Raw genomic sequence first — 20,478 nt, 5'->3', positions numbered from 1 at the left:
TTTTGTTAGAAAAATGTGCATATTTCAGGTAGATGGCATAGTTTACAATTGCACCCACCGTCACAAATGGACTAGAATAATTACAATGAGCAACGTGTTTACCTAACTACTAATCACCAAACATTTCGTAAAAATACACAGCATACACTAATCGAAAGACACAGATCCTGTGAATACAGACAATATTTCAGATTTTCTAAGTGTCTTACAGCGAAAACACAATAAATCGTTATATTAGCATAGCACATGTGCAAACATTACCCCAGCATTGATTCTAGCCAAAGAGAGCGATAACGTAAACATCGCCAAAATTTTTTTTTTTTTTCACTAACCTTCTCAGAATTCTTCAGATGACACCCCTGTAACATCACATTACAACATACATATACAGTTTGTTCGAAAATGTGCATATTTAGCCACCAAAATCATGGTTAGACAATGGGAAAGTAGCCCAGCTGGTGAGAAAATGCGGGTCGGTGGCCGCCGCGCGCAAGATGCAGCTGCAAAAGAGTGACTAGCTACAGGTTTTTTTTATTTATAGTGCCTGTGATTGCGCAATCGACCCCATTCAAATCGTCATCACGTAAAGGCATCCAGGGGAAGACGTAAGCAGTGTCCGTATACTCATAGGAATAACATTGGCCTTAAAACTGACTCCAGAACAGTGGCCAAAATTTCTGTAATCTGACTCCATGTCAGGGAAATTGCTGTAGAATGGGTTCTGTTCCACTTAGAGACAAAATTTCAACTCCTATAGAAACTATAGACTGTTTTCTATCCAATAATAATAATAATATGCATATTGTACGATCAAGAATTTTGTAGGAAGCCGTTTCAAAAATTACACGATTACCATAAATAGTGACAACAGCGCCCCCAGCCTTAACAGGTTAAGTGTTCTTCATTATTAAAAGGAAGACTGTATTCTTATCACGCTGCGCCTTGGTCTCCTCACTACGACGTTCGAGACAATAACATTGCCTTCCTCAGAGGCAGCAGTGTTCAGGTACAGTAGATATTCTACGCTAGTAACCTCCACTGAGGCATCAGTAACTGTACTAGATTACTTCTATAGCCGTGGGAAGTAGGGGTGCTGAGGGTGCTGCAGCACCCCACTGAAAAACAGAAGTAGTGCTGTTTTTTCAAAAGTAGTGCAGTGGGCCTTTAATAGTATTAGATTACCAATATAGATGTCTGTAGCGAGACAAACACATGTTTTTCTGCGTCTGTGCTTTGGCAAAAATGGTAGTTGTAAAATTAAGAACAGTTTCTTGCAGGATTCAATTTAGAATTGTAACAGTTGTTGCCGTGTCCCTTTCTCTTCAATTGTCATTCTAATGTAATCCACAAAGAACTAAACCCTGTCCTCAACCATTTACATCAAAAGGTGCAAAGTTATGGGCAAAGACACAAAACATCAAATGAAATATTTTTGCTTGATCAAATAAAATGGGAAAATTAAATCTAATTGATTTATATAGCCCTTCTTAGATCAGCTGATATCTCAAAGTGCTGTACAGAAACCCAGCCTAAAACCCCAAACAGCAAGCAATGCAGGTGTAGAAGCACGGTGGCTAGGAAAAACTCCCTAGAAAGGCCAAAACCTAGGAAGAAACCTAGAGAGGAACCAGGCTATGAGGGGTGGCCAGTCCTCTTCTGGCTGTGCCGGGTGGAGATTATAACAGAACATGGCCAAGATGTTCAAATGTTCATAAATGACCAGCATGGTCAAATAATAATAATCACAGTAGTTGTCGAGGGTGCAACAGGTCAGCACCTCAGGAGTAAATGTCAGTTGGCTTTTCATAGCCGATCATTGAGAGTATCTCTATCGCTCCTGCTGTCTCTAGAGTTGAAAACAGCAGGTCTGGGACAGGTAGCACGTCCGGTGAACAGGTCAGAGTTCCATAGCCGCAGGCAGAACAGTTGAAACTGGAGCATCAGCATGGCCAGGTGGACTGGGGACAGCAAGGAGTCATCATGCCAGGTAGTCCTGAGGCATAGTCCTAGGGCTCAGGTCCTCTGAGAGAGAGAAAGAAAGAAAGAGAGAATTAGAGAGAGCATGCTTAAATTCACACAGGACACCGGATAAGACAGGAAAAGTACTCCAGATATAACAGACTGACCCTAGCCCCCCGACACATAAACTACTGCAGCATAAATACTGGAGGCTGAGGAAGAAGGGGTCAGGAGACACTGTGGCCCCATCCAATGATACCCCCGGACAGGGCCAAACAGGAAGGATATAACCCCACCCACTTTGCCAAAGCACAGCCCCCACACCACTAGAGGGATATCTTCAACCACCAACTTACCATCCTGAGACAAGGCCGTGTATAGCCCACAAAGATCTTCGCCACGGCGCAACCCAGACAGGAAGATCACGTCAGTGACTCAACCCACTCAAGTGACGCACCCCTCCTAGGGACGGCATGAAAGAGCACCAGTAAGCCAGTGACTCAGACCCTGTAATAGGGTTAGAGGCAGAGAATCCCAGTGGAGAGAGGGGAACCAGCCAGGCAGAGACAGCAAGGGCGGTTCGTTGCTCCAGAGCCTTTTTGTTCACCTTCACACTTCTGGGCCAGACTACACTCAATCATATGACCCACTGAAGAGATGAGTCTTCAGTAAAGACTTAAAAGTTGAGACCGAGTCTGCGTCTCTCACATGGGTAGGCAGACCATTCCATAAAAATGTAGATCTATAGGAGAAAGGCTCCAGTGGTTTGCTTAGAAATTCTAGGGACAATTAGGAGGCCTGCGTCTTGTGACCGTAGCGTACGTGTAGGTATGTACGGCAGGACCAACTCGGAAAGATAGGTAGGAGCAAGCCCATGTAATGCTTTGTAGGTTAGCAGTAAAACCTTGAAATTCATATGGCGGAGAGTGATGCGGGAGCTGGAGATGGGGGTGGGGGTGTGAGCAGGTGGGTCTGGGCAGGTGTGACGCAGTTGTTGTATGTGTATGTTTTGTATTGTCTAAAAATTTTATAAAAATGTCAAATGCAAAAATACAAGCTTGCAACATGCATTTGATTATTCAATATGAATCGGATTGATTTGATTTATTTCATTTACATTCTTCATTTTAAGCTGAGTGACTCACTCATTCGCAGCTTTGGATCAAAATAAGTACCAACATTCTTTCTGATAGTCTTTAAAACTTCTTAAGGCTAGGGGGTGCTGTTGTCACTATTTATGGTAATCGTGTAATTTTTGAAACGGCTTCCTACAAAATTCTTGATCGTACAATATGCATATTATTATTATTATTATTGGATAGACAACAGTCTATAGTTTCTATAGGAGTTGAAATTTTGTCTCTAAGTGGAACAGAACTCATTCTACAGCAATTCCCCTGACATGGAGTCAGATTTCAGAAATGTTGGCCCCTATTCTGGAGTCAGTTTTAAGGCCAATGTTATTCCTATGAGTATACGGACACTGCTTACGTCTTCCCCTGGATGCCTTTACGTGATGACGATTTGAATGGTGTCGATTGCGCAATCACAGGCACTATAAATAAAAAAACCCTGTAGATAGGAACTCTTTTCTTGCTGCGTCATGCGCGCGGCGGCCACCGACCCGCACTTGTTCCAAGCATTAGTGTAGGGAGTAATATTACTCCGGTCATGTTTCTACTCGTTATAGGAGTTAAAAACATCATAAGGTAGTTAACCTGTTGGGGATGGGGGCGCTGTTTAGACTATTTATGCTAATGTGGCTAATTTTTTAAACGGCTTCCCACAAAATCCTTGATCGTACAATATGCATATTATTATTATTATTGGATAGAAAACAGTCTATAGTTTCTATAGGAGTTGAAATTTTGTCTCTAAGTGGAACAGAGCCCATTCTACAGCAATTTCCCTGACATGGAGTCAGATTTGAGAAACGTTGGCCACTTTTCTGAAGTCATTTAAACGGGCACTGTCGTTGCTATGACTATACGGACACTTCTTACGTCTTCCCCTGGATGCCTTTACGTGATGACGATTCCAACGGGCTCGATTGCTCGTTCACAGGCCCTACAAATGAAAAAAACCTTTAGCTAGCAAGTCTTTTCTTGCTGCGTAACGCGCGTGGAAGACACCGACCCTCTCCTGTTCCAAGCGTTAGTTTAGCCTGTTATATTTCTCCGGTCATCTTTTCACTCGTTATAGGAGTTACAAACATCACAAAGTAGTTAATTTAAAGCGTTTTATAGCAATTTATATCCGTTTAGTGCGATTTTGGGACATTTATTTTTGCAACGATGTGAAAAGTTGGGCACGCTTTTCAGTTCATCCCGAACGTAGTTGACATTTCCACATGGCAAGAGGACAGCTTTCCACCAAAAGACGATTTCTCCCAAGAAAGGATCCTTTGCCCAAGATACTGATGGAAGAACAGCTCAAGGTAGGACATTTTTATTATGATAAATCGTGTTTCTGTCGAAACATTTTAGTGGCTTAGGACGCCATGTTTTTTGACGTAGCTTCGCTTGGCGCAAACTGTATTGAAAAGTAAGGATAAATTAAAAAATGTAATAACGCAATTGTATTAAGAATTAAATTGTCTATCAATCCCTGTCCACCCTATATTTTTTAGTCACGTTTATGAGTATTTATGTATAAGAGTAGATCACTGTCTAAGTGGCGCAAGGACGTTTTCTTTACCAGCTTGTCTACATTTCACATTGTCTAACCATGATTTTGGTGGCTAAATATAAACATTTTCGATCAAACTGTATATGCATGTTGTAATGTGATGTTACAGGAGTGTCATCGGAAGAATTCTGAGAAGGTTAGTGAAAAAATTAATATCTTTTGGCGATGTTGACTTTTATCGCTCACTTTGGCTAGAATCAATGCTGGGCTGCTAATTGCTATGTGCTAAGCTAATATAACGATTTATTGTGTTTTCGCTGTAAGACACTTAGAAAATCTGAAATATTGTCTGTATTCACAGGATCTGTGTCTTTCGATTCGTGTATGCTGTGTATTTTTACGAAATGTTTGATGATTAGTAGTTAGGTAAACACGTTGCTCATTGTAATTATTCTAGTCCATTTGTGATGGTGGGTGCAATTGTAAACTATGCCATATACCTGAAATATGCACTTTTTTCTAACAAAACCTATCCCATACCATAAATATGTTATCAGACTGTCATCTAATGAGTTTTTTTGTTGGTTAGGGGCTATAAATATCTTAGTTTAGCCGAATTGGTGATGGCTACTGGTGTTGGTGGACAAATAAAAGATGGTGGATTATGCTAATGTGTTTTTAGGTAATAGATGTACATCTTTACATATTGTGTCTTCCCTGTAAAACATTTTAAAAATCGGAAATGTTGACTGGATTCATAAGATCTGTGTCTTTCATTAGCTGTATTGGACTTTAATGTGTGAAAGTTAAATATTTAAAAAAAATATTTTTTTTGAATTTCGCGGCACTGGTTTTTCAGTGGGGGGGGGGGGGGTGTGCCGCTAGCGCCACGCTGATCCTAGACAGGTTAATTTAAAGCGTTTTATAGCAATTTATATCCGTTTAGTGCGATTTTGGGACATTTATTTCTGAGACGCTGTGAATCTCTGGGCACGCTTCCAATTCATGCCGAACGCAGTTGGCATTTCCACATGGCAAGAGGACAGCTTTCCACCAAAAGACGATTAGACCCAAGAAAGGATCCTTTGCCCAAGATACTGATGGAAGAACAGCTCAAAGTAGGAACAATTTATTATGATAAATCGTGTTTCTGTCGAAAAATGTTAGTGGCTTAGGACGCCATCTTTTTTGACGTAGCTTCGCTTGGCGCAAACTGTATTGAAAAGTAAGGATAATTAAAAAAATGTAATTCCGCGATTGTATTAAGAATTAAATTGTCTATCAATCGCTGTCCACCCTATATTTTTTAGTCACGTTTATGAGTATTTATGTATACGAGTAGATCACTGTCTAATATGGCGCACGAACATTTTCTCACCAGCTGGGCTACTTTTCCCATTGTCTAACCATGATTTTGGTGGCTAAATATGCACATTTTCGAACAAACTGTATATGTATGTTGTAATGTGATGTTACAGGGGTGTCATCTGAAGAATTCTGAGAAGGTTAGTGAAAAAAATAATATATTTTGGCGATGTTTACGTTATCGCTCTCTTTGGCTAGAATCAATGCTGGGGTAATGTTTGCACATGTGCTATGCTAATATAACGATTTATTGTGTTTTCGCTGTAAGACACTTAGAAAATCTGAAATATTGTCTGTATTTACAGGATCTGTGTCTTTCGATTAGTCTATGCTGTGTATTTTTACGAAATGTTTGATGATTAGTAGTTAGGTAAACACGTTGCTCATTGTAATTATTCTAGTCCATTTGTGACGGTGGGTGCAATTGTAAACTATGTCATCTACCTGAAATATGCACATTTTTCTAACAAAACCTATCCTATACCATAAATATGTTATCAGACTGTCATCTGATGAGTTTTTTCTTGTTTAGGGGCTATAAATATCTTAGTTTAGCCGAATTGGTGATAGCTACTGGTGTTGGTGGACAAATAAAAGATGGTGGATTATGCTAATGTGTTTTTAGCTAATAGATTTACATCTTTACATATTGTGTCTTCCCTGTAAAACATTTTAAAAATCGGACATGTTGGCTGGATTCACAAGATCTGTGTCTTTCATTAGCTGTATTGGACTTTAATGTGTGAAAGTTAAATATTTAAAAAATATATTTTTTTTTGAATTTCGCGGCTCTGCCTTTTCAGTGGGGGTGGGGGGGGTGTGCCGCTAGCGGAACGTGTGTCCTTGAAAGGTTTTAATAAAGAAATGTTTTGACCAAGTTAATATGCTCATGTTGTGTGTGTTCAATTATTTGTGATGTTGTTGTTAACCTGTCTAGGATCAGCGTGGCGCTAGCGGCACACCCCCCCCCCCCCCACTGAAAAACCAGTGCCGCGAAATTCAAAAAAAAATTTTTTTTTTAATATTTAACTTTCACACATTAAAGTCCAATACAGCTAATGAAAGACACAGATCTTGTGAATCCAGTCAACATTTCCGATTTTTAAAATGTTTTACAGGGAAGACACAATATGTAAAGATGTACATCTATTACCTAAAAACACATTAGCATAATCCACCATCTTTTATTTGTCCACCAACACCAGTAGCCATCACCAATTCGGCTAAACTAAGATATTTATAGCCCCTAACCAACAAAAAAACTCATTAGATGACAGTCTGATAACATATTTATGGTATGGGATAGGTTTTGTTAGAAAAAAGTGCATATTTCAGGTAGATGGCATAGTTTACAATTGCACCCACCGTCACAAATGGACTAGAATAATTACAATGAGCAACGTGTTTACCTAACTACTAATCATCAAACATTTCGTAAAAATACACAGCATACACGAATCGAAAGACACAGATCCTGTGAATACAGACAATATTTCAGATTTTCTAAGTGTCTTACAGCGAAAACACAATAAATCGTTATATTAGCTTAGCACATAGCAATTAGCAGCCCAGCATTGATTCTAGCCAAAGTGAGCGATAAAAGTCAACATCGCCAAAAGATATTAATTTTTTCACTAACCTTCTCAGAATTCTTCCGATGACACTCCTGTAACATCACATTACAACATGCATATACAGTTTGATCGAAAATTTTTATATTTAGCCACCAAAATCATGGTTAGACAATGTGAAATGTAGACAAGCTGGTAAAGAAAAAGTCCTTGCGCCACTTAGACAGTGATCTACTCTTATACATAAATACTCATAAACGTGACTAAAAAATATAGGGTGGACAGGGATTGATAGACAATTTAATTCTTAATACAATTGCGTTATTACATTTTTTAATTTATCCTTACTTTTCAATACAGTTTGCGCCAAGCGAAGCTACGTCAAAAAACATGGCGTCCTAAGCCACTAAAATGTTTCGACAGAAACACGATTTATCATAATAAAAATGTCCTACCTTGAGCTGTTCTTCCATCAGTATCTTGGGCAAAGGATCCTTTCTTGGGAGAAATCGTCTTTTGGTGGAAAGCTGTCCTCTTGCCATGTGGAAATGTCAACTGCGTTCGGGATGAACTGAAAAGCGTGCCCAACTTTTCACATCGTTGCAAAAATAAATGTCCCAAAATCGCACTAAACGGATATAAATTGCTATAAAACGCTTTAAATTAACTACCTTATGATGTTTTTAACTCCTATAACGAGTGAAAAGATGACCGGAGAAATATAACAGGCTAAACTAACGCTTGGAACAGGTGCGCGCCGGTGTCCTCTAGGCTCATGACGCAGCTCCAAAAGAATGACTAGCTTCAGGGTTTTTTCATTTGTAGGGCCTGTGAACGCGCAATCGACCCCATTGGAATCGTCATCACGTAAAGGCATCCAGGGGAAGACGTAAGAAGTGTCCGTATAGTCATAGCAATGACAGTGCCCTTTTAACTGACTTCAGAAGAGTGGCCAACATTTCTCAAATCTGACTCCATGTCAGGGAAATTGCTGTAGAATGGGCTCTGTTCCACTTAGAGACAAAATTTCAACTCCTATAGAAACTATAGACTGTTTTCTATCCAATAATAATAATAATATGCATATTGTACGATCAAGGATTTTGTGGGAAGCCGTTTAAAAAATTAGCCACATTAGCATAAATAGTCTAAACAGCGCCCCCATCCCCAACAGGTTAACTTCTTTGGGCTGCAAGCCCGAAGCCGCCCACAATATGACAACAGCCACTTCAAGTGCAGGGCGCGAAATTCAAAATATATTTTTTAGAAATATTTAACTTTCACACATTAACAAGTCCAATACAGCATATGAAAGATAAACATCTTGTGAATCCAGCCAACATGTCCGATTTTTAAAATGTTTTACAGCGAAATCACCACGTATATTTATGTTAGCTCACCACCAAATACAAAAAAGGACAGACATTTTTCACAGCACAGGTAGCATGCACAAAACCAACCTAACTAACCAAGAAACAACTTCATCAGATGACAGTCTTATAACATGTTATTCAATAAATCTATGTTTTGTTCGAAAAATGTGCATATTTTAGCTATAAATCAGTTTTACATTGCAGCTACCATCACAGCTACCGTCAGAAATAGCACCGAAGCAGCCAGAGTAATTACAGACACCAACGTCAAATACCTAAATACTCATCATAAAACATTTCTGAAAAATACATGGTGTACAGCAAATGAAAGACAGGCATCTTTTGATTCCAGACAATATTTCCGATTTCTTAAGTGTTTTACAGCAAAAACACAATATAGCATTATATTAGCTTACCACAATAGCCAGAAACACAAGCCATTTACCAGCAGCAAAAGTTAGCGATCGTAACAAACCAGCAAAAGATATATAATTTTTGACTAACCTTGATAAGCTTCATCAGTTGACAGTCCTATAACATCAGGTTATACATACACTTATGTTTTGTTCGAAAATGTGCATATTTAGAGCTGAAATCAGTGGTTATACATTGTGCTAACGTAGCTACTTTTTCCCACAACATCCGGATATTTTTCTGACACTCACATATTCTGACCAAATAATTATTCATAAACATTACTAAAAAATACATGTTGTATAGGAAATGATAGATACACTAGTTCTTAATGCAATCGCCGTGTTAGAATTCTAAAAATAACTTCATTACGATATGCAGTTTACGTTATGGCGAGAGCATGCCCAAAACCTGGCCGCAAACTACTAGTACACATGTACGACAGATATATGAAATAACATCATAAAATGGGTCCTACTTTTGATGATCTTCCATCAGAATGTTGTACAAGGGGTCCTTTGTCCAGAACAATCGTTGTTTGGATTTAGAATGTCCTCTTCTCCAGTCAATTGGCATGGAAAGCTAGCAAAGTGGCGCGAAGCTCTCCTTCCTGAACATACGCAGACAAAGCAACACGCCTAACGTCCCGAAAAAATTTAAATAATCTAATAAAACTATATTGAAAAAACATACTTTACGATGATATTGTCACATGTATCAAATAAAATCAAAGCCGGAGATATTAGTCGTCTATAACGACAGCTTTACAGAAGGCAATACCAGGTCACTTCTCGCGCGTTCCAGAAAACAGGAAATTGGGGTCACGTCATGCCAAGAGCTTTTATTCGACCTCAGATCATGTTATACACTCCATTTCTTCTCTCACTGCCTGTTGATATCTAGTGGAAGGCGTATGAAGTGCATGTATACTAATAAATATCAAGCACATTTATAGGCAGGCCCTAGAACAGAGCATCAATTTCAGAATTTCCACCTCCTGTCAGGAAGTTTGCTGCAAAATGAGTTCTGTTTTACTCACAGATATAATTCAAACGGTTTTAGAAACTAGCGAGTGTTTTCTATCCAATAGTAATAATAATATGCATATTGTACGAGCAAGAATTGAGTACGAGGCCGTTTGAAATGGGCACCTTTATCCAAGTTACTCAATCCTGCCCCTGCAGCCATAAGAAGTTAATGCTGACATATATAGCTTTATGCTGCGGAATAGCCTACCGAATAGTCCACGCCTAAATTAATATATTAAATTGCCTAAACAAACTAGTACATTTCATAAATATATGAAGTAGCTCAGGTCTTGAAAATCTGGACATCCTTTTTCCCCTTCATATCCTCTTTAATTCAGTTTCTTTTTCACATCAGCAAGAAGGACTCTGTGTTTCAGAAACTCACTTTATATAGAGGGGCTATCACTCTTTCACACTGTGGTAAATAAAGCCAGTTTGTTATTTATAATTATTTATTTCTGTTTTTCGAGGGAGAGAAGTCAAAAGCCCACCGTGACTATTTTTCGAAAATTGTCAGTCCACTTGTCAAGTGTAATTGCACGACTTTATTTACCCAAGTTCTCTCTCAACTCCAGGACCACCCACCAGCAATTATTTTTGTTGCCTGATGCAGGTCTCTAGTGCCAGAGAAGAGAGACTCTCGGACTGAAACATTCACACCTCCATAAATGTACGAAAAGATAGTAAATTTGTTCCACAGTTTAGACTACCTATAGATCAGCGTTCTAACCCCCCACTCTTGTGATAATGTGGTGCAATGACAGAATGACCCAATTTACCACAATCTGCCACCATCTACCGCAAACGGTGACGGCATAAGCTCAAAACTTTTAATTGAGGAACCACTTTACGTAGTTTTACCTGCATTAAGTACCAATTTCAGTTCAACAAAAGCTTTCTGCAAAGCAAATAAGGCAGATTTTAGTTATGAAAGAGCCTAATCAGTGCTGTTTGACTGTGTCTGTGTGTGTGTGTGGGGGGGGGGGGGGGGGGGGTTAGGTTTAGTGTTAGGGTTAGGGTTAGGTTTAGGGTTAGGTTTAGGGTTAGGGTTAAGGTTAGGTTTTTGGGGTTAGGTTTAGGGTTAAGGTTAGGGTTAGGTTTAGGTTTAAGAGGCTTTCTGTTTATGTTGGTATCAAACCTTGGATTGCACGGGCCTATTGAATCTTTCTGCCCTGTTTCTATATTGTACATCCGACCGGCCGAGAGCTCCGAAGGGTCTACCACAACAGTTCAATAACAGGAGGAAGACAATTATTAATAAAGTGCTGAGGGTAAAAAGGTTTACATTTAAACAAACATTATATAAAATCACGCAAACTGGATAAATTAAATGATAAAAAAAATATTAAATAAGTACATAATTGGAAATCCCCCTAAGAGTACGGGTTAGGTTTAGGGTTAGGGGTTAGGGAAAATAGGATTTTGAATGGGACGGAACTGTGTGTCCCCATAAGGTTAGCTGTACAAGCAGTGTGTGTGTGTGTGTGTGTATCTGTGTGTGTAAACAGCATAGATCTCTTGTGAGAGGCTATCGATTAAAAAGTTAATGCTATGAATGAAATATTACCCTGTGAAGGAATGATTGTGTACTTTCCAATTGGAAAAGGTCCATGATTATTATAGTAACAATAGAGAACATGCAACTTGGTAGACACACAGAGTACATATGTGTTTGAATCACTAGGGGGTGCTGTTCATCCTCTGTACAGCTGTCTGTGCCTTGAGGTTCCTATCGTCACAGCTAGGCTTCACAAGCTGATTCCTTACCATTCAACTCAAATTGTAGACCAATTGTAGGGGGCCTTAGATAATGTATCTCCAGGGAGATTTTTTATGTAAAAGCAGCTGTTAATTTGTCAATTCAAGGACAAAACAAGATACTCTATCTCGGCTCACCCTTTTCCACTAGGGTGATTCAACTGACCATTAACAACCCAACTAGGTCTTCCAATCCATCACTTGTCAACACCATCGCAGCCAAGATTAGCTGATTACTCTAATTAGATCAAACACTGAAGTAAATGAGTAAGAACTGTGTTGTCACATGGGATGATGCTGGAAAGACGAAGCAGGTACGGGGAGTAAAACATTTAATAAATAACGGACATATCATGAGACAGGAGCAGCGTCAGCAAACTAATAATACAGACAAAAAAACAATACAATGCAGGAGCAGAGAACAGAGCTGGGGAACTGACAAATATAGGGGAGGAAATAAACAGATGATGAATGAGTCCAGGTGAGTCCAATATCGCTGATGCGCGTGACGAGGGAAGGCAGGTGTGCGTAAGAGATGGCAGGAGTGCGTGATGAAGGGCAGCCTGGCGCCCTCGAGCACCAGGGGGGAGAAAGGGGGAGGCTGCTGCATTCTGTCACATGAGATGATGCTGGAGAGACGAAGTGTCACGGTTGTCGTCGGTGGAAGAAGGAGAGGACCAAAGTGCAGCGTAGCTAGTGTTCATCTTGATTTTAATAGACAGAGAACACTTAACGAAACTGATACAAAAACAATAAACGACGACCGTGAAGCTAAATAACAAATAGTGCTGACACTAAACATAGACAATCACCCACAACCCACAATACAAAACAGGCTACCCAAATATGGTTCCCAATCAGAGACAACGCAAAACACCTGTCTCTGATTGAGAACCATATCACGCCAAACACATAGAAATAGACAAACCAGACATAAAACATAGAATGCCCACTCAGATCACACCCTGACCAAATAAAACATAAAACATACAAAGCAAACTATGGTCAGGGCGTGACACGAAGCAGGTACGGGGAGTAAAACATTTAATAAATAACGGACATGGAATGAGACAGGAACAGCGTCAGCAAACTAATGATACAGACAAAAACAATACAATACAATGCAGCAGCAAGGAACAGAGCTGGGGAACTGACAAATATAGGGGAGGAAATAAACAGATGATGAATGAGTCCAGGTGAGTCCAATATCACTGATACGCGTGACGAGGCAAGGCAGGTGTGCCTAATAGATAGCGCCCTCGAGCGCCAGGGGGAGAAGAGCAGGAGCAGACGTGACGTGTCCCATTTTACAAAACAATGGGAGAACTATTGCTCTCTGCACATCAAGAAAATTAACAATACAATGAATCAGACATTAGTCATATATTAACTTCTAGTGAAAGAACATTGATCAGATCTGTCTGCCTGTTACAACTCATGCAAGTACTTTGCATGACTGTACAGTATCTTCCAATCTGATATTGAAATGTTATGGTAACATCAACTTCTGGCAGAAGCATCAAATAAGCTACTTGTTTGTGTATGTACTACAGCAGGAAAGTCCTACGTTCATGTCTGTTAAATGTAATGTCAATGTGGTTAGTCATTTTTTAGCACAGTGTCTGGTTGTATAATGGGCCAATTCCATGCATTCTCAAAACATGTGTGATCACAGTCTATGCAACTAGTCCATAAAGTGACAGTCAGCAGTTGAAGCAATATCAAAGCAATTGACCACCACTGAGGGATAGGGCTGGAGAGATGTAACCACTCTCAAATTCATAGAGAGCTATAGAGTCAAGGACTGACCATTCATGATATCAAAATAAGGGTTGTAATCATGTTTTGAGGCTTGTTTACATTTACATTTTTTTTCTTACAAACATTGAAGTAAAACAAGCTAGATTTTGGGTTCTGATGAGGTACGACAGTTGAACTAAGCTCACGAGGGATTTCTAAGTTATATTCTTCAAGATTCAATGGGTGCATATCATTCATGTAATGTCAATGTCAATAAGTCCAAAACTGGATGTTGCTACTGCAGATCGTCCCTTTAACATGTGTTCATTGTTGAATTTATCAGTGTTGTCTCAGTGCACATCAAGTGACATTGGTTTGGAGAGGCTCACAGATGGAGAGGAAAGGTAATGCCGGGATATTGAATGCTCTGTATTTGTGCTGTGGCTATCACTGTTGTTCTGTATTATGGCTGTGTGACCAGTGTATGGGGCTGTGTGTGTGTGTGTGTGTGTGTGTGTGTGTGTGTGTGTGTGTGTGTGTGTGTGTGTGTGTGCAGGCTGAAGGCTCAGGGGAGTTGTTGGGGGCTTATTGTAGAGGGATTGTCAGGCCGGGGGTGGTGGGGTTGTAACTGTGTAGGCCGGGTTTGAGGGGTTCCGCTATCTACACAGACCTGATTCCCTCAGCCACTGTTTTCCTGAATGACAGAATTAAGGGAATTTGTGTCCTTTATGTTGGTATTGGCCTCCTTCAAACGGACAGGCCAATAATTAACCAGAAAGGGGAGGCCGTCTCTCAATCCCTCCATTAATTTATTCATCCTTTATTCTTTCTTCTTCTTTCTGCTCTCTCCATCAGGATATACCACAAGATATTACGGGACAGTAGGGACTCCCTCTCTCCCAACCTCTCTTGCATCTTCGCTCTTCATCCTCCTTTGCCCTTGTCCCAAGGAAATTGAAACCTTGCACTTCTTAACAGGAGACCAAAGTCAAAAGCTGTCGGTGTGTGTGACGTGATGTCCTTTAGCACCTTCCAAGTGTTGATTGGGGGATAACAGAGGTGGGATAAAAGGAGGGCCAGGTAATCTCACATGAGCATCTTCAGATGAATCCCTTCGGGGGTATGTTGCGTCCAAAGCGATGCCTATCACACTCTCATCATTCAGTTCATCCTCACCGTCAGGATTTTTGTTGTCGTGACGATCTGAGACAAGCATCTTCAGATGGGGAGGGATAAGCCACGGTGAATGATCGATTTGGCTCCTCTCTCATCCAGGGTTTTGAATGAGTGACATCATTGGGCGGTGCCCGAGGGGTCAACTTGGGAATGGAATGTCATTCTAACAGAGGAGGAGGAGGAGGAAGGGGAGAAGAGGGGAAAAGAGGGGGCGGAAGAGAATGCAGAGGAGGAGGAAGATAGAAGAGAAGGAAGTGGAGGAGGAAAGGAGAAGGAATGGAACAGGGGAGGAGGGGAAGTGGGGTGGATGAGCAGGAGCAGATGGCAAATTATGGGGAGGAGGAGAGGGATTCTGGAAAACACCATTCATCTAACAGTTGGCTTATTAACCTGTTTGGGGTGCAAGCCCGACCTCGGACCGAAAATGACAACAGCTGCAGAGCGCGAAATTCAAAATCTATTTTTTAAAAATATTTAACTTTTACACATTAACAAGTCCAATACAGCATTTGAAAGATAAACATCTTGTCAATCCAGCCAACATGTCCGATTTTTTAAATGTTTTACAGAGAAAACACCACATATATTTATGTTAGCTCACCACCAAATACAAAAGTGGACAGACACGTATGAATTATGATTATGAAGTATGAATTATGATTGAAGTAGCATGCACAACCAACCGAAATAAACTAAAACCAACCTAAAGAGCCCAGAAAAAACGACCTCAGATGACAGTCATATAACATGTTACACAATAAATCTATGTTTTGTTCATAAAAAGTGCATATTTTAGCTATAAATCTGTTTTACATTGATGCTACCCAAAAATGCTAATACATAGCTACAGTCTGAATCCAGCCGGGAGTAGCCAGAGAAAATACATACACCAACGTCGGCTACTAATTACACCTCATAAAACATTTCAGAAAAACATATGGTGGATAACTAATGAAAGACAGATATCTTGTGAATACAGACAACATTTCCGATTTTTGAAGTGTTTTACAGCGAAAACACAATATATCGTTATATTAGCTAACATCATAAGCTAGCATAAGGCAGCATTGATTCTAGTCAAGCGCTAGCCTAGCATAGTTAGCAGCGTTAGCATTCAACAGTTCGACATATATATGAAAAAGCATCCCAAATTGGGTCTTATCTTTCTTGGTACTCCATCAGAATGTTGTAACGGGGTCCAATGTCCAGTAGAGTCTTTAGTTGGGTTCCAGAACGAATTATTTCCCTCTTTGGTTAGCTAGCACGGTAGCATTGCTGCGCCAGAAAGCGTTTCTTCAAAAAATTCTTCCGTCGTTTCACATCTAAAGTCCAGAATAAATTGCAATAATATAATTAAAGTATATTGAAAAAACCTACTTTAGGATGATTTTGTGACATGTAGCAAATAATATCGTAGTCAGGCATCATATTCAACGTTACCTACCTTGTTCCAGAAGCCGAGATCAAATTATCCTTCGCGCCCGGATTTTTATTTTAACTGCGCAGCTCTCACAAGAAGTTCTGTTATTCAGTCCAGGGACGAGATATTCGACTCCTTTCAATTCTCACTTCCGCATTACAGTCTGACGTACGCCTCTGACGTGTTTATATGGTCCCAAGTCAAATGGCCTTTTATAGAGAAGGTCTTAAAGAGACACATCGCATTTTGGGAAACTCAATTCGGCTGGGAAAATGGCTGTAAAAATATTTCTGTTCGACTTAGAGAAACAATTCAAACCTTTTTAGAAACTACAGACTGTTATCTATCCAACAGTAGTAAATATATGCATATTGGAAAATAAAAAGTTTCTTAGGAGGCCGTTTGAAAATGTGCACACATTTTCCAGTTTTTTCAATATTCAGCGTGCAGCCCAAACAGGTTAAAAGTTGTTGATTAAAAGTGTTAATAGCACCTCCTCCCTGATGTGAGTAGATAGTAGAATAAAGGAGGAGGTGCTGCCGGAGGTGAATGGTAAATCATGTAAATTGAGGTTCTTCAATTAACCTCTAACGTCTCACAAACCTGGATACGGGAGCACCCCCATCAAAAAAGCTGGCTAGCATAGCCTAGCCTAAAGCCACAGGGATATCATATAATAAAATGTTCATGAAATCACAAGTCCAAGACACCAAATGAAAGATACACATCTTGTGAATCAAGCCATCATTTCTGATTTTTAAAATGTTTTACAGGGAAGACACAATATGTAAATCTATTAGCTAACCACATTAGCAAAAGACACCACTTCTTTACTCCACCATTTTTTTACTCCATCAGTAGCTATCACAAATTCGACCAAATAAAGATATAAATAGCCACTAACCAAGAAACAACCTCATCAGATGACAGTCTGATAACATATTTATTGTATAGCATATGTTTTGTTAGAAAAATGTGCATATTTCAGGTATAAATCAGAGTTTACATTGCAGCTACAGTCAGAAATTGCACCGAAAGCATTTGGCCGAATTTGTGATTTGGCCGAATTTGTGATAGCTACTGATGGAGTCAAAAACTGATGGAGTAATAAAAGTGGAGTCTTTTGCTAACGTGGTTAGTTAATAGATTTACATATTTTGTCTTCCCTGTAAAACATTTTAAAAATCGGACATGTTGGCTGGATTCACAAGATCTGTACCTTTCATATGCTGTATTGGACTTGTTAATGTGTGAAAGTTAAATATTTAAAAAAATATATATTTTGAATTTTGCGCCCTGCACTTGAAGTGGCTGTTGTCATAAATGTACCGACGTCGGGCTTGCAAGCCAAACAGGTTAATGGGACAAAGCGGTTCAATTACCAAGATTCTATTACCAAGATTACTACTTTCGTATTTTGAATTTCGCACTCTGCAATTTCACCGGATGTTGTTGAGGTGGGACGCTAGCGTCCCAATGATCAGAAAGAAGTTAAGGAATATATAAATATTAGGATGAGCAATGTCGGAGTGGCATTGACTAAAATACAGTAGAATAGAATACAGTATACACATATGAGATGAGTAAAACAAAAAAATGTAAACATTAGTAAAGTGACTAGTGTTCCATTATTAACCTGTTGGGGATGGGGGCGCTGTTTAGACTATTTATGCTAATGTGGCTAATTTTTTAAACGGCTTCCCACAAAATCCTTGATCGTACAATATGCATATTATTATTATTATTGGATAGAAAACAGTCTATAGTTTCTATAGGAGTTGAAATTTTGTCTCTAAGTGGAACAGAGCCCATTCTACAGCAATTTCCCTGACATGGAGTCAGATTTGAGAAACGTTGGCCACTTTTCTGAAGTCATTTAAAAGGGCACTGTCGTTGCTATGACTATACGGACACTTCTTACGTCTTCCCCTGGATGCCTTTACGTGATGACGATTCCAACGGGCTCGATTGCTCGTTCACAGGCCCTACAAATGAAAAAAACCTTTAGCTAGCAAGTCTTTTCTTGCTGCGTAATGCGCGTGGAAGACACCGACCCTCTCCTGTTCCAAGCGTTAGTTTAGCCTGTTATATTTCTCCGGTCATCTTTTCACTCGTTATAGGAGTTACAAACATCACAAAGTAGTTAATTTAAAGCGTTTTATAGCAATTTATATCCGTTTAGTGCGATTTTGGGACATTTATTTTTGCAACGATGTGAAAAGTTGGGCACGCTTTTCAGTTCATCCCGAACGTAGTTGACATTTCCACATGGCAAGAGGACAGCTTTCCACCAAAAGACGATTTCTCCCAAGAAAGGATCCTTTGCCCAAGATACTGATGGAAGAACAGCTCAAGGTAGGACATTTTTATTATGATAAATCGTGTTTCTGTCGAAACATTTTAGTGGCTTAGGACGCCATGTTTTTTGACGTAGCTTCGCTTGGCGCAAACTGTATTGAAAAGTAAGGATAAATTAAAAAATGTAATAACGCAATTGTATTAAGAATTAAATTGTCTATCAATCCCTGTCCACCCTATATTTTTTAGTCACGTTTATGAGTATTTATGTATAAGAGTAGATCACTGTCTAAGTGGCGCAAGGACAAATTCTGACCAGCCGAGTTACATTTCACATTGTCTAACCATGATTTTGGTGGCTAAATATAAACATTTTCGATCAAACTGTATATGCATGTTGTAATGTGATGTTACAGGAGTGTCATCGGAAGAATTCTGAGAAGGTTAGTGAAAAAATTAATATCTTTTGGCGATGTTGACTTTTATCGCTCACTTTGGCTAGAATCAATGCTGGGCTGCTAATTGCTATGTGCTAAGCTAATATAACGATTTATTGTGTTTTCGCTGTAAGACACTTAGAAAATCTGAAATATTGTCTGTATTCACAGGATCTGTGTCTTTCGATTCGTGTATGCTGTGTATTTTTACGAAATGTTTGATGATTAGTAGTTAGGTAAACACGTTGCTCATTGTAATTATTCTAGTCCATTTGTGATGGTGGGTGCAATTGTAAACTATGCCATATACCTGAAATATGCACTTTTTTCTAACAAAACCTATCCCATACCATAAATATGTTATCAGACTGTCATCTAATGAGTTTTTTTGTTGGTTAGGGGCTATAAATATCTTAGTTTAGCCGAATTGGTGATGGCTACTGGTGTTGGTGGACAAATAAAAGATGGTGGATTATGCTAATGTGTTTTTAGGTAATAGATGTACATCTTTACATATTGTGTCTTCCCTGTAAAACATTTTAAAAATCGGAAATGTTGACTGGATTCATAAGATCTGTGTCTTTCATTAGCTGTATTGGACTTTAATGTGTGAAAGTTAAATATTTAAAAAAAATATTTTTTTTGAATTTCGCGGCACTGGTTTTTCAGTGGGGGGGGGGGGGGGTGTGCCGCTAGCGCCACGCTGATCCTAGACAGGTTAAAGTGGCCAGTGATTTCAAGTCTATGTATGTAGGGCAGCAGCCTCTAAGGTGCAGGGTTACGTAACCAGGTAGAAGCAGCCTACTGATGGCTATTTAACAATCTGATGGCCTTGAGATAGAAACTGTTTTTCAGTCTCTCTGCCCTAGATTTTATGCACCTGTAATGACCTCGCCTTCTGGATGATATCGGGGTGAACAGGCAGTGGCTCGAGTGTTAGTTGTCCTTGATGATCTTTTTGGGCTTTCTGTGACATCGGGTGCTGTAAGTGTCCTAGAGGGCAGATAGTTTGCCGCCAGTGATGCGTTGGGCAGACCAAACCACCCTCTGGAGAGCCATGCGGTTGTGGGTGGTGGAGTTGCCGTACCAGGCAGTGATACAGTCCGACGGGACGCTCTCAATTGTGCATCTGTAAAGGTTTGTGAGGGTTTTAGGTGCAAAGACACATTTCTTCAGCCTCCTGAGGTTGAAGAGGCGCTGTTGCGTCTTTTTCACCACACTGTCTGTGCGGGTGGACCATTTCAGATCGTCAGAAATGTGTACGCCAAGGAACTTGAAGCTTTCCACCTGTTCCACAGCTGTTGAATTGCG

Source organism: Salvelinus fontinalis, chromosome 24 (assembly GCF_029448725.1).
Source record: "Salvelinus fontinalis isolate EN_2023a chromosome 24, ASM2944872v1, whole genome shotgun sequence".
NCBI lineage: Eukaryota > Metazoa > Chordata > Actinopteri > Salmoniformes > Salmonidae > Salvelinus > Salvelinus fontinalis.
This window is presented reverse-complemented; position numbering follows the sequence as displayed.